This window comes from Canis lupus, chromosome 6 (genome assembly GCF_048164855.1).
Source record: "Canis lupus baileyi chromosome 6, mCanLup2.hap1, whole genome shotgun sequence".
NCBI classification, from domain to species: domain Eukaryota; kingdom Metazoa; phylum Chordata; class Mammalia; order Carnivora; family Canidae; genus Canis; species Canis lupus.
Window position 1 is genome coordinate 80,392,157 of NC_132843.1, and position 14,201 is coordinate 80,406,357.

General features: G+C 40.8%; 1 protein-coding gene across 16 annotated transcripts in view; it reads left to right on the plus strand.

Moving 5' to 3' along the window:
* PPP1R12B (protein phosphatase 1 regulatory subunit 12B) overlaps positions 1–14,201 on the plus strand; it is a 204,823-nt gene that overhangs the window by 84,215 nt on the left and 106,407 nt on the right. The window contains exon 1 of one of the 16 annotated variants that reach the window (XM_072831472.1): positions 8,828–9,215. The exons of 14 other annotated variants lie outside the window; for them this stretch is intronic. The gene's annotated coding sequence lies outside the window, so the exon portion shown is untranslated. Of the gene's footprint in view, positions 1–8,827; positions 9,216–14,201 lie in introns of those variants that run through there. One more of the 16 variants, XM_072831473.1, reaches the window with a different exon arrangement.

Here is a 14,201-nt window from a genome sequence, read left to right on the forward strand (position 1 = left end):
GAGATTTTTGGCGGAGATCTTAATTTTTTCTGATTATTTAGCATAGATACTTATTCTGTTATGAATACAAGGCATATCTTTTTTCTATTTGTCTTAAAAAAGAAATCATGGTCAGACACTGTTTCCCCATTTTGTGGTAGAGAACCTAAAGCACAGAGAAAGATCTTTTCTTTTGTTTTGAGGAGTCTGTGAAGACTTCCCTGGCAGCAAGGAAAAGCCGTAGCATGAAAAAGGCTCAGAGAAATAAAGCTAGGATATCATTTTAATTAATTTAAGAATACCAGAAAAAGAACTGAATAGTGTAGGATGATGGCAGAAGGATAGTGACCGGTTATTTTACAATTTCTTTAGAGGAAAATGATGAGAGAGCAGTCATGAATTGGCACAGGAGAGATTTAAGGGAGAAGCTAAGAAGAACTTTTTGATTGTCAATATTAGAAGATGTTGGAAGATGTGACCAAGAAGAATGGGACATTTCCTCCCACTTGAAAAAGTAAAAAAATAGAATGCACTCCATGTAGCTGTTTCAGATCTACTTAAAAACTGAAGCCATATTTATTCCTTTTTTAAGACTAGAAAAGGAAGTGAAATCGTATAAAAATTTAGATTTCAGTTTGACCTCATTTTCTTTTGAATCTCCAAAGGAAGGAGATTTTGTATTTGTGAGTGTGTATATATGTATAATAAGTCTTATCATCCACAAGGTACAATGAGTTAAATTTTTTAGATGTTTGTTTATTATAATGGTAGTTCTAAAACTAAAATTTTGAGAAGCAGAAGAGAAATGTTAAGTGAGTTGAAAAATAGTGTTTCTCTTCTTTCATTCCTTCCTTTCTTTTTTCATTTCTTTATATAAAAATTGGAGAAAGTTTTCTGGGGTAATAGGTTGCAGAGCATCATCTTTACACTGGTTTCCAGCCAAGAAAATTTTTAATAAGTCAATCTTGGATATTGAATGCTTATATATATAATAGCTTGGATGTAATTTAGGTATTATTAGTTTCATCTAGGACTAAATGTGAAAGTAATATTTTCTGAATATTAGCTAGAAAAAACTCCATTTCAAAAATGCTTCTGGGCTGACACAAGTAAAATGAGTTAAATTCATCACTAAGATCATGACCCCTGAAAGGAGGGGTAAATCAGGCTTTTTATCAAACTGCATTATTAAATATTTAGGTGTACATACCATTATTTAGAGAAACCTAGAGAAACAGTTACTGTCTTCTGGGATTTTTATGACCTATGAACAATAAGATGGCACCTGCTACAGATACTAATTTTACTTGAGAGGTTTTACTTAAGCCACAAATATTTGTTATGTACTGTGTACCATATATTATCACTGGGACATAATTCCTCCAGAAGCAGCAAATATAATAATAAAAGAATTAAATTAAAATATCGATGAATTGGGCAGCCCGTGTGGCTCAGCGGTTTAGCACACCTTCAGCCCATGGCCTGATCCTGGAGACGCTGGATCGAGTCCCACATCAGGCTCCCTGCATGGAGCCTGAGCCTGCTTCTCCCTCTGCCTGTGTCTCTGCCTCTCTTTCTTTCTGTGTCTCTCATGAATAAATAAATAAAATCTTTAAAATATATATATATATATCTGGCAGCCCCGGTGGCGCAGCGGTTTAGCGCCGCCTGCAGCCCAGGGCGTGATCCTGGAGACCCTGGATCGAGTCCCACGTAGGGCTCCCTGCGTGGAGCCTGCTTCTCCCTCTGCCTGTGTCTCTGCCTCTCTCTCTCTCTCTCTCTGTGTCTCTATGAAGAATAAATAAATAAAATCTTTAAAAAAATATATATATATATATATCAAAATATATATATATATTGATGAATTACATGAATGTGGTGTTTCAAGATAAGCGCATTTTTAGGACGGCACAAAATAATAAACGGAGATATTAGATATTTATTAGATAATAGACAAATACAGTAATGGCACAAGATAAATAAGAAGACATTACATAACATTTGTTGGACTCAGTCACTAGCATTCTTTTTTTTTTTTTCAAAATATTTATTGAGTGTTTGCCATTGCAAAGTATTATGATGAACCCAGGTAATATAGTGGTGAACAAGCAAACAGTCTCAGCCCTTGGGAAACATACATGGTAGTGAAGAAAGATAAATATTAAATAATTATAATATATACTATGGAGAGGTAGTGTGAGTTGTATCCACCTACAGAAGACCTCCCTTCTCCTGCAGGGTAAGGTTATCCTAAGGGTATGATGCTCAAAATGTGTAGGACAAATAGTAGCTAGGAGAAGGGGATAAGCATTCCTGGCAGAAATATGGCTATTGAATACCACTAAGGTGGGAAGGTGCTTGATCCTTTGGAGAATCTGAGAGAGGATGTGACTTTGATGTAGAGAGTTAGGGAAAGAGCAATCTAAGGTGAGGCTTGGGGAATAAATAGGAGCTATATAACACAAAGTCTTATGGCTGAGGACAAAGATTTTGGATATATATGTTAAGAACCATGATGAGTTACTGGAAGCTTTTTTTTTTTTAACATCTTTATAAAGACAAAATTTATATACCATATAATTTAAGGTGTACAATTCAGTCATTTTCGGCATATTCACAGATATGTGCAATGATTATCGTGGTCAATTTTAGAACATTTTCATCATCTTAAAAAGAAATCCCATACATTTAGTCATTGCCCCCCTATTCCCACCTCATCTACCCACTTCCTAGACCGAAGCAACCACTGATCTACTTCCTGTTTTTATAGTGTTGCCTATTCTGGACATTTCATATAAATAGAATCAATATGTGGTCTTTTGTGACTGACTTCTTTCATTTAGAATAATGTTTCAAGGTTCATTCCTGTTGTGGCATGTATCAGCATTTTATTCTTTTTTTTTTTTTTTTTTTTATGGCCAAACACTATTCCAATAGTGTTGGAATTCCAACACTATTCAAACAAATTGCAATGTGGATATACTGCATTTTGGTTGCCATTCATAAGTTGGTGGACATGGGTTCTTTCCATCTTTTGGCTATTTTGAATAATGTTACTATAAACATTCATGTACAAGTTTTTGTGTGGGCATATGTTTTTATTTCTCTTGGATATATACCTCAGAGTAGAATTGCTGGGTCATATAGAAAATATATAAAAATATAACTTGATCTCACATTTTCTTAAATTCTGGCTTTTATTCTGGTTACATTATTCCATATGCATTGGACAGGGAAAGATGGACAGGAATAGAGAGAGGCATGAGAGAGAGCAAGTAGCTTGCACATAGATAATAGTAAAAGAGATGGAGAAAAGTGAATGGATTCAAAATTTACTTAGGAAAAGGTTCTAGGAACATAGTAGATAGATTTTATAAGGATCCCTCTCCCATTATAAATGTAGGAAAGTATAATTGAGTTCAGAAAAGTGAAAGGGAACTGCTAGGTGACAAAACTGAAAAGAATCCAAAGACCAGAGTAGTTTGAGAGGCTCAGGGTTGGTTGAAGACCTATAGAGTAGATCTTAGCATCTGGAGGCTCAGATTTTAATGCCATGTGTGGTTATGGGAAGCATGGCTTTGGACCTGACTAGGCTAGGGGCTGTAACCAAGAACCTGTATAAAGCTAGAGTTCTCAAAAGGCTGCCTAATTCATGATAAGGGTACTTTGTCTGTGGCCCCAAGAAATGTCAAGGATAGGATAGGACCTATTCAAGGGTCTGGGCAGGGACAGAAAAATCTTTTCTGGGAAATTCTTACTACCCATATAGTGTGGAAATCCCAAACCAAGAATTTCTTCCTTAAAAGATTGATTGATTGATAGAGTGTGGTGAGGGAGAGGGGGAGTGCAGAGCCCAGTGCAGGGCTTGATCTCATGAGCCTGAGATCATGCCCCAAACCTAAAACAAGAGCTCTTAACCCACTGTACCACCCAGGTGCCCCCCCCACCCCCAGCCAAGAATTTAGCAAAGAAACTAGGTCTGCAGTCTTGAAATCTGGGGCCATTGGCACAAGCACTTTAAAACTACCATGAAGAAACACACTGACAACCCAGGGTACAAAGAATTTCTATAAAACAGTTGCTGACCGAAGACAAACTCACATAGAACCTTATAAACACTGAAGGAAATGAACCACTGTGAGAGAAAGTTAGCAGATACAGCTTCTTAGATACGCTTAGAAGTATTACATGCAGATCACTATGTAATAGAATTTTTTGGATGCAAAACAGAAACCTCAAATTATTATTTAATTTGGTAACAATAATTAGAAGTGACCAGTTGTACTGAAGATAGACACATGTATAAAAATGGCAAATTAATCAGAAGCGGTTCCTAGAATAAAAGATTTTGGAACTGTGTTGTTTGTATATAGAATCCTATTTAAATGGGAACCCACATATATAAAGCATCCATTTATTGAGAGACTGCTGTGTGCCAGGCACAGTTATTAAAGATACAAGGTTAAAGAAAAACATCTTTCCTGCCCTTGAGAGCTTAAATTTATCTATTGTGGGAAGGCAAACAAGCAAATCAAATAATATAGTCAGTTGTTAAGTGCTCTGATAAAGATATGTATAGATTGCTGTGAGGGCACGGAGGAGGGGAATCTAAATTAGGCTGAGTAGGGTGACGGAGAAGGTGTGCCAGAGGAGGTGACTGGAGTTGAATTTTGAAGACAACTAGAAGTGAATTATAAGTAGCAATAGGAGGGGATGGTATTTTAGAGGGAACCCAAGAAATTCAAAAAACAAGTTCAGTATACCTGAAGCTGGGAGATGGCAAGGCCAGTGTTGCATTTCTGAAGGTGTCTTTGTGAAACAGATTTAGATGAATTAATAAAAAAAAAAAAAGGCAGACAGTCTGTGGCCAAATTAGTTTGTAAAAGAATGGGTTAAGCAAAGGTAAACAGGATTACTCAGAAGCCTTTTCAGGATCCTTCCTCTCCGGGCTGGGGTGTTGGGGGGAGTTGGGTATGGAGAAGGGGGTAGTTAGAATTTGCAGCATTTTCCAAATTTCTGTGTCCATCGAATAGTTTTGTTTTGTTTTTTTTTTTCACAGAAACCCAAGACTGGTATTCTACTGGGTATACTTTAGAAATTGTGGAGCTAGAGAGGTAGGCAGGAACCAAATCATGTAGATTTTTGTTGTGCTATGCTAAGAAACTTGAACTTCTGTTTTCAAAGCTATGGAATACCACTGAAGTATTTTCAGCTGGGGAATGACTTGATCAAATAAAACATATCATTTAAGCCTTTACAGAATTAAAGCCATTTAGAATTTCTCCCTCTAGAGAAACATAAGCTGAAAGAAAAAAAAAATCACATGTTTTGAAAACAGCTAAATTTTCCTTCTGAAAGAGCATGCTGGGTGCTAATTCTCTTGAAGCTGCAGCTTTCTCTGTAATCAGCTCATTGTGGAAGCATTTGGACTCCTGCTGGGAACCATGATGGAGGCCTGAAGCTCACATTCACAGGTCCAATTTGAAACAATTAGTGAGCACTGGGATAAATGGGGCTTTAAAACTGGCCACAGCGAGGCCCACCCAGTGGAAAAGCCACTTCTCAGAAAGAATCTCCATTTGTAGTGTAATTAGGGCATGTGGACTGGGGAGTGGGTCTTGCCATTAAACCTGCACAGCTGGCTTTTCCTTTCTGAGAATGTTTGGTCCTAAGGAGGGGTAAATAGGTGTGTGCCGACCCATTGGCTCATGATCAGTCTCTGCTTTACACCCTGTATGCTTTAGTCAATTCGTTATAACTACAGATACGTCATTAAATGGGCAGAGCTAGATACAAAAAATAGATTATAATACCAAACAATAATAAACATGGAGATCTTAACACTAGATTTTTCCGGGGGGGGGGGGGATTACGGACATTTTTTATTTTGTTTTTTTTCTATATATTCCAAAGTTCCAGAGTGATAAACTATTACCATTTTAAGCAGGGCAGAGAAAGGGAGCCTGAAAAAAAATTTTAATTCTAGGAACAAAGGTCTTTCTTATGATGTAAGTCCATGACGATGGCCATAATCACTGAAGAGTAAACACAAGAGTCAAGAAATTCAAGATTTGCAGCATTTTAGATAATTTTTTATTTTGCTACATAAGCTGAAATCATTTATTAGTTTTAAGATTTTGGATTTACAAAGTTCCTGTTGTTTTCTTTCCTGGAAAGCTCAAGTATGTGCACATGTATTCTCTTTACCTGATGTAAAGAATAGAAGTTAAACTTCCTGTTTTACAAATGCAAATGGTGAGGCCCTAGGAGCCTGGAGTGATTTGCCTACTATCACGTCTTGAGTCAGCCGCACATGGAGGTCACCACCCAAGCCTCTTCGTCTCTTGTCCTTGAACTCACTAACCATTTCTTCTTTCGGATTTAGGAATAAAGATTTTGATTCAGGGGCCAGTCCATCTTACTTGGTAGCCCAGCATGCCCCAGTCTACCTTCATGGTACTGTAATCACCGCCATCCAGTCTTTGGCTTGCCCCTGAGGATTATAGAAACCAACAGGGTCATCTGATTGTAACGGGGTTGATTTGACTGGCAGACAGCAGGACAGAAATGGCAAGTGGCAGGCAGTTGGCAGATAACTCTGCAGGGGTATCAGAGCCAAGCGGCAGCTGTCACAATAGTGTAGTGGTTGGGTTCATTTTCCCAAGCGCCAAGTTTTCCTTAGCAACAAAATGTAAACAGTTCCCTTGGCTAATATTAGAATCTGATAGTGTCTGCCTTTGATCCTCTTGCTCTGTTTCTCCTCTAGCTTTTCTCCTCTCAACCCAACCCTGGATTTTACATCTTTCTTTTTTTTAACATATGCAACTTTAATAAGAAATGAAATATAGATGACAAAGTACTGCCATTTAACTTTATACTGAATTTTACATCTTTTTTATTGGTGTCTTTCCTTTTAAAAAAAAAGATTTTATTTATTTATTCATGAAAGACGCAGAGAGGCAGAGACACAGGCAGAGGGAGAAGTAGGCTCCCTGCAGGGAGCACGACGTGAGGTGGACTCAATCTGGGACTCAAGGATCATGCCCTGGGCCAAAGGCTCAACCTCTGAGTCACCCAGGCGTCCCTATTGGTGTCCTTTTCTTTGTAGAAACGGTTAAAATAGTTTTCCTCTACAAGAAGCTAAAATTGTTTCTCTTTCTCAGATAGCCCACGTGTGACTGTGCTTGGCCAGGATACCGTCCGTATTGGCTGAGTCGTATATACCACACTTATCGACCTTGAATCCCTTGGGGTCTTTATAAGCTAGGTAGTTATTCCTACTAATGTGAAGCTGTCAGCAAATTAATTTGGCATCATCTTTGGAATGTTAGAAACTTAAACCAAGTAATTAAACTCTGAGTCATGGTTTTTTAAAGACTCATTTCACTGTCTCCAAGCTAAAGACAGGCAGTTGTCAATTAATTGGGAAAGGCGCTCTAGAAAGGAGATTCCACAGCTCCTCCACTCTCTCTCAATTTTGGTTCTAAAATAGGTATTTTCTTTCCTTATCTAAAAGACTACAAAAAAGCTGAACTTAACTACGTTTTTCTATACTGAGATAGATAGTTCTCTCTCTTCCTGACTATGACTGTGGAACAGGGAGAGAGTGAAATGTATATAGCAGTAGATACATTTTCTACCCCCATTCTAAGGGTTTCTGGGTTGCTTAGATGATACATTATTATGTTAGTTCATCAGCTTATAGAGACCGTGCTTGTGTGATTCCTTTCCTGCCTAGTTAGTGAGGTCAGTTTCTGTTGTTTTGTAACCAAGGACGCTCCATACTGTGCAATATTTGATACTGTTGATTCTACTGTGAACATTTTTCACATTTCACTGTATCTGAAATCAGAACGCCTTACTGCTAGCTGTCATTCCTGCACATGTGTGAATTTGGCATAGGTGTAATGTTACATCCACGGAGATGTGTGCATTGCTGTACAAAATATGTCTAATTCTAAAAGATCCCTTTCAATAACTATTAAATCAAGCAGTGAAAAGGTGATGAAAAGCGTGTGTGATTGGCGCTGCTCTTTCTTTTTTAGTGGTAAAGTGGCGGTACATCTCACAATGGGTGACGTTTTAGATTTGATGCAACATGGTACCATTTAGCCAGTGAGAATGATGCTGTTGATCTATATTTAAAAACATGAACTGGAAAGTGACTGCCAGTGCATATGCAGTTTCTTTTTGGGGTGATGAAAATGTTTCAAAGTTGATGATGGTGATAATTACATAACTGTGAATGTACTAAAAACCACTGAATGGTACACTTAACTGGGGATGTGAATTGTATCTCAATAAAGCTGTTTATAAAAATAATACTGTTTAGCTCCACCGAAGTATTCTGGGAAAGAAGACCCGGATGGTGCCTGCCCTGAGTTACTACAGTAATGTTTAAGGGTCTTGAATTTCCAAGTCTGTTATCTTTTTCCTGTATTTCTGTTGCTAAGCACAGCTATGGAGACACAAACTCACTTCATTTTCCAGAGACAGTGGCATTTGTCACATAATTCCTCAGTACGCCACTTAACGGTTCAGGAGTGGAGGTTTAAAACATTTCTCCCACCCCCTTGGGACACATGCATTCCAAAGGACAGGAATCCATTCCCTCCCTGATGCAGCAGAGCCTCTGGTGGTTCTATCCCAATTCCCCAACCACTTCAGAGTAAAGTGAGCAGTCACCCAACACCTGCTACTCAAAGCCCTTATCAGCTGTGTTTTTACAGTTAATCTCCTTTTGATAAAGTGGTTCTTTTTTCAGAGCTGTGAGTATTGGAGACGTGTGGGAGGGACCAAAATCTTGTGCCTTCTCTCAGACCCCCGCCCCTTTCTCTCCTACCGGTTGATTTTCCCATGTTAGAAGAAGACGGTCACTTATAACAATCTTACAAAATGAACTCTGGTGTTTACTAGGTTACTAGGGAAGGACAACCAGAGGAGTGGCCACCCATTTGTTGAAAATGGGGCTTCTGGGAAGCTGCTGCACAGGTGTGCGCAAGGTGTGTCAGAGGTAGTTTGACCTGCTCTATCCTAGAATAGTTTGATCTGGCAGTGGAGTTCCTTACTGTTCCTGGTTCTATGGAAATCCGAGGCACAGGGAGTTGATCTTTGTGTTCTGGGGAATTGAATCAAGCCCCTGCCATAATTTGCTAGCACCTTCTGTGTTTGGGAGCTAACTTTCGGTATGCTGAGTTGAGACATCAGGAATGGGCATGCAATAGCAGAAGCAGCAGGTAAAATTTCTTTGCTTGATGCCTTTGATATCCTAGACATGTGTTTTTTCCCTCAGTCCTCTTCTCTTCCCGATGGTCCCTTGGGAAGCTGACTTGCTTGCTTGTGTTATTTGGTGTGGTTGGGGGGAGAGGGAGAGGGTGGATGTTGAAGGATATAAGATGTCCAGTGTTCAGAATAACCAGTTTAGAACTGGTGTTTCTTCATATTCCTAAAGAATTTAAACATGTGCACTGACTTAAGGATCCCACCCAAGAGGTTAAAGGAGCAGAGGACAATTAAGAATTTCAAAAGGTAGGAACATACATCTCTTTTCAAGAGGAAACTGGTATTGGTAATGTATTCTTCTTAAGTTGGATGATAAATAGCGGTTCTGTTCTTTTTTTTATTCTTTTTTTTTTTTTTTTTTTAAGATTGGCTTGTTCGTTTTAGAGAGGAGACAGGGGCAGAGGGAGATAGAGTCTTAAGCAGACTCCGTGCTAAGTGCAGAGTCCGACATGGGGCTGGATCGCCACCTGAGCTGAAACCAAGAGTTGGACACTTAGCCAACTGTGCCACCCAGGCGCCCCTGGTGGTTGTATGCTTTATAATAACTTTTTCAACCTTCAATATTATATAATGCATTTTAAGTAAATAAAACAAAAAAATTGCTGGATATGTAGGCAATTACAGAGAGAAGCTGGTTTAGGTAAATTAAGGGTTAGACGGCCTTTGAACAGGAAATTCTGAAATGCAGAGGCGAGCTCTTTGAGCTATTTGCATACTACAAACTGTACAGTCACATCGACTCTTCATGGAAGCCGGCGTTTCGCCCTACCTATAAGAAGGGAAGTTCCAGAGTGATCTTTTATGCCCAGAGGACCAGCTCCTGACAAAATCTGAAATTGTGCTGTGTCAGGCAGCGCAGAGGATTCTGTGGGTGGGTGGTTCTGTCAGCCCCGTGGAGAGATCCCTCAGTAGGCTCTGAGCTGAGCCCGTCCAGAAATACGCTGTTCTGCTGTTAGCATCTGTCGCTGTCTACGCTGCTTCTTGTGCTTTGGGTCTTTGGTTTTGCATCACTGTATGTACTCAGGGAGAAAACCCAGACCGTTTCCTGAACGTGGTTTACTTCTGTGACCCTCTGTGCGTGTGCTCGACTTTCTTTCTGGAATGGCCTTCTTGCCATTCCTTGCTGGATGAAATTCTATTCACACTGTAAGAACCCCTGTAGGTTAGAGCCCACCGCTGGCTACCCGGCTTCCCCAGCTCCAGCCTGAGGTCCGTATTCTCTCCTGGCACTTTTCTTAGGACTGGTTTAACCAATTAATTAATCAAATTGTGTGTAGTCTCTCTTTATTTCTACATTGTGAGCTTCTTGAGAGTGCTTTTTTATTGGGTTTTCTTCTTCCCACAGAGCCTGATATGTAATGGGTGTGGGGGGAGTATTTGCTGAAGAAAACGCCAACAAGTGCCCATGTCGTGGTACGCTCTGCCAGAAGGTGGCAGCAGAGGAGCGTCAGTTGCTCTGCGTCGTGTCAGGACCCAAAGACCGCTGTTGTGTTTGGGTCAGTCAGTAGATAAGCAGATCCACCCTGGTCCATGTGAAGTGGCTTAATCCAGGGAGTGCAGATGTTTCCTGGCCTGTCGAAGCCCTCGTGGAATTTGCTATGCTGCTGCTTCCCGAGAGCACAGCAGGCTCCCGGGTGCAAGGCAAGAGACCTGGTTTACTCTTCAGCCGCCTTCTCTGGCAAGCCATTCAATGTCTTCGGGCTCAATTTCTTAACTGGTTAATCAGTGGAGTGAAGGAGACTTGTAGGTAGTATCGAATTCCAAAATCACTGAATTCTGAGTCTTCAGTGGCCCTCTGACGCTGTGCTGAGATCCATGGGTGTGATAAGAAAGGGATGTGTCCTAGGTTGTGCCCTGAAGATCAGGGACACCAAATATGCATGTAGTAAGCCAAGAGGATACATTAAGGAACAGTCCATCCTTGAGTGCAACATCGTGTTCAGGTGTTAGGAGTTCGGAGAAGAAGGTGAAGGATGTAAGATGGGCAGGTTAGGAAGGGCTTCATGAAGCCACTGAAGATGAAATTTGAGCTGGCTTTCGAACAAGGGAATGGTTTAAACGTGGTAAGACAATTCATATATTTTAAAGCTTGTTATATTATATGCAAGCTCCCAGATGCACTTAATCCTCACAGCTTTGTGAGATAAGTAATACTGTTTTCTTAAAAGATATAAGAAAACTAAGGCTCAGAGACATTATGGAACCTGCCCGCAGCCACAGAACTACTAAACGGCAAAACCGGGATTCAGAACCAGGTCTTTTGGATTTTAAAGCCCATGCTTGCTGCTCCCACTGAGCAGATGTGTGCCAGTGCCTAGTCTTAGTTGGACTAACCTGTACCATAAGCTAGCAGTGAGCACAGTGGTTAGAACCTCTTGATATTTTTAACCTTCTTGATTAACCAATTAAGAAACAGAACTTCTAGTAAATGAGTGTTTGGGGAGATAACACTCCTGAAAATACAGCAAATTGGAAACTTTCTATCCTATCTGAAATCAAAATAGGAAATATGGGTTTTTGAGAAACAAATGAGAAGCTGCCTTGTGGGTCCACTGGCTTGTTCAGTATCTTGTGAGGATGCTAGGTATGAGAAGTTCACATCTGGGAGAATTCCAGAGCCATGGGCAGGCTTATTTCTATTTTAAGAAATACTTAAAAATTGGGATTGGATGACAGCAATTACCTGAATGGTTCATTGTTTCTGGTTTGTCTTTAAACCATTTTTCCCCCTTTCCCAGAGTCTCTTAGCTAATCCTGGGTAGTATAATGACCTACTTCTTTAAATTGTTTCCTCTGAATAAATCTTAGTCTTCTAACCTGGAAAAGGGAAATTGAATGTGATTCACAAATGTGGTGCACTTGTGCTGAAGTGGCTCACTGCTCATTGACATGTAAATAAAATATAGTAATAGCTCAAGGATCCTTCAAGAACTGCATTCCTTTATAATGAAGCTCACAGCGTTTAAAAGAAAGAACATTTGGCACACAAAATTTGTAAGCAGTGGGAAGTAGAGCTGCAGGCTTAGCTGTATCTGTGACAGAAATACTCCTGCACAAGGATTTTGTTTGTCCTTGACAGGTGCTTGTCCCTCCCATCTTAATAGACTTACCCCTGTTGCTGCACTGCCCTCTGGGGTCACCATGTCTCACTGTCTTCGCTGTTGCTCTTGGAAAAGCCCTCTCATGCCCCTTTATGCACTTCCTAGCCTCCTGTTCTCTCCTCAGCCTATTAAAGTAGACATTCTCCCCACCCTCCTGTCCAGTGAAATTGCTCTATCAGGGCCCTGTGGTGTTCCTGACCATCAGATTCCTCAGTTGCTTCATCTTTTACCTTGAACTCCCAGCAGCACACTATGACGTTGACGGCTGCCTTCCTAAATCTTTATTCTACGTTGACCCCTGAGATACCTACTACCATTCTTTCTTGGCCCACTTCTGTCCTTTCTGACTGCTCCTTCTTGGTATCCTTTTTAGCCCGTTTTCTTCCTCAAACACCTTACATATTGTTCCCCAGGCTTTCTTTGTTTCTCTTCTCAGGACTCTCTAGCTGATCTTGTCCACTCCAGGCCCTCAGCTGTCACACGTCTGTATTTCCAGCCCAGACTTCTCTGCTGAGCTTCATGCGACTGCGTGGAAAGGACTTACTAGAACAGTGCTTGACTTCCAGTAGCCACACCTAATGATAGCCATTTCTGGCCATTGTCACCCCCCCCCCCCCGCCCCCATATTCATGATTTAAGGTATTGTTACAGGTATGCATTTTTAAGGATTCTTGAGTCCTCTATAGAAAGAGTATAAACAAACCAAACCATTCCCTTCCCTCTGACCCAGAAAAGCTGGAAAGAGAGAGAAAAGTCTATTAGTTTTCATGTATTTTTTTAGGCTTATTTATTTATTTGAGAGAGAGAGAGAGTGTGTGCATGTGAGCAGGGGGAGGGGAAGCAGGAGAGGGAGAGGGTCCCCAGGCAGACTCTCCACTAAGCCTGGAGCCCCATGCAGGGCTGGATCCCAGGACCCTGAGATCATGACCTGCACCGTAATCAAGAGTCAGGCACTCGGGCAGCCCCTGTGGCGCAGCGGTTTAGCACCGCCTGCAGCCCAGGGTGTGATCCTGGAGACCCTGGATCGAGTCCCACGTCGGGCTCTCTGCACAGAGCCTGCTTCTCCCCCTGCCTGTATCTCTGCCCCCCTCTCTCTCTCTCTCTCTGTATCTCTATGAATAAATAAATAAAATCTTAAAAAAAAAAAAAAAGAGTCAGGCACTCAACTAACCAACCAGGTGTCCCAGTTTTCATGTATTTTAAAAAGTCTTTGTTCAGGTTCCTGCCTAAGTGTCACCCAGTTGAGAAGCATACAAATGAAACTAGAAGCCTTCTCTTTTACTTCACCAAGAAGTAACTTCTTCCTCACCAAATCCTGTCGTTCATTGTCAAGAATCCTTCAATTCCACTCCCTCCTCTCTATCCACGACCGCCCTCTGTTGACCTGGGCACTCCCAGCTGGAACTTTGACCTTCTCCCTTGCCCCCTCCCACCAGTCCATCCTCTACAGTGCAGATCTGATCAGCTCATTCTCCTGCTTGCAACGAGGAACAGTGCCATAAGCAGTGTTGTCCCGGCCTTGGTTTTAGGAGGCCTCTTCTCAGTCTCTAGGTTCTGTTCACATCACCTCCTCTATGTTTTATTTCTCACCCCTTAGACAGTACTAGGTTTCCTATCCAGAGCACAATCACTTTATAGCATGGCACTTCTTATCTAAATTTTAATTATCACTACTTTATCACGAGATCCTGCTGGGAGTCAGGCCTCCTTTATCTTGAAGTGTAGTATCTGGAGTAGGTAAAAAAAAAAAAAAAAAAAAAAAAAAAGTGTAAGAGGGGACAATGGTCAGTTAAATGGAATAAAGAAAAGGAAGGAATGGATCAACACCCTGTTGATGAA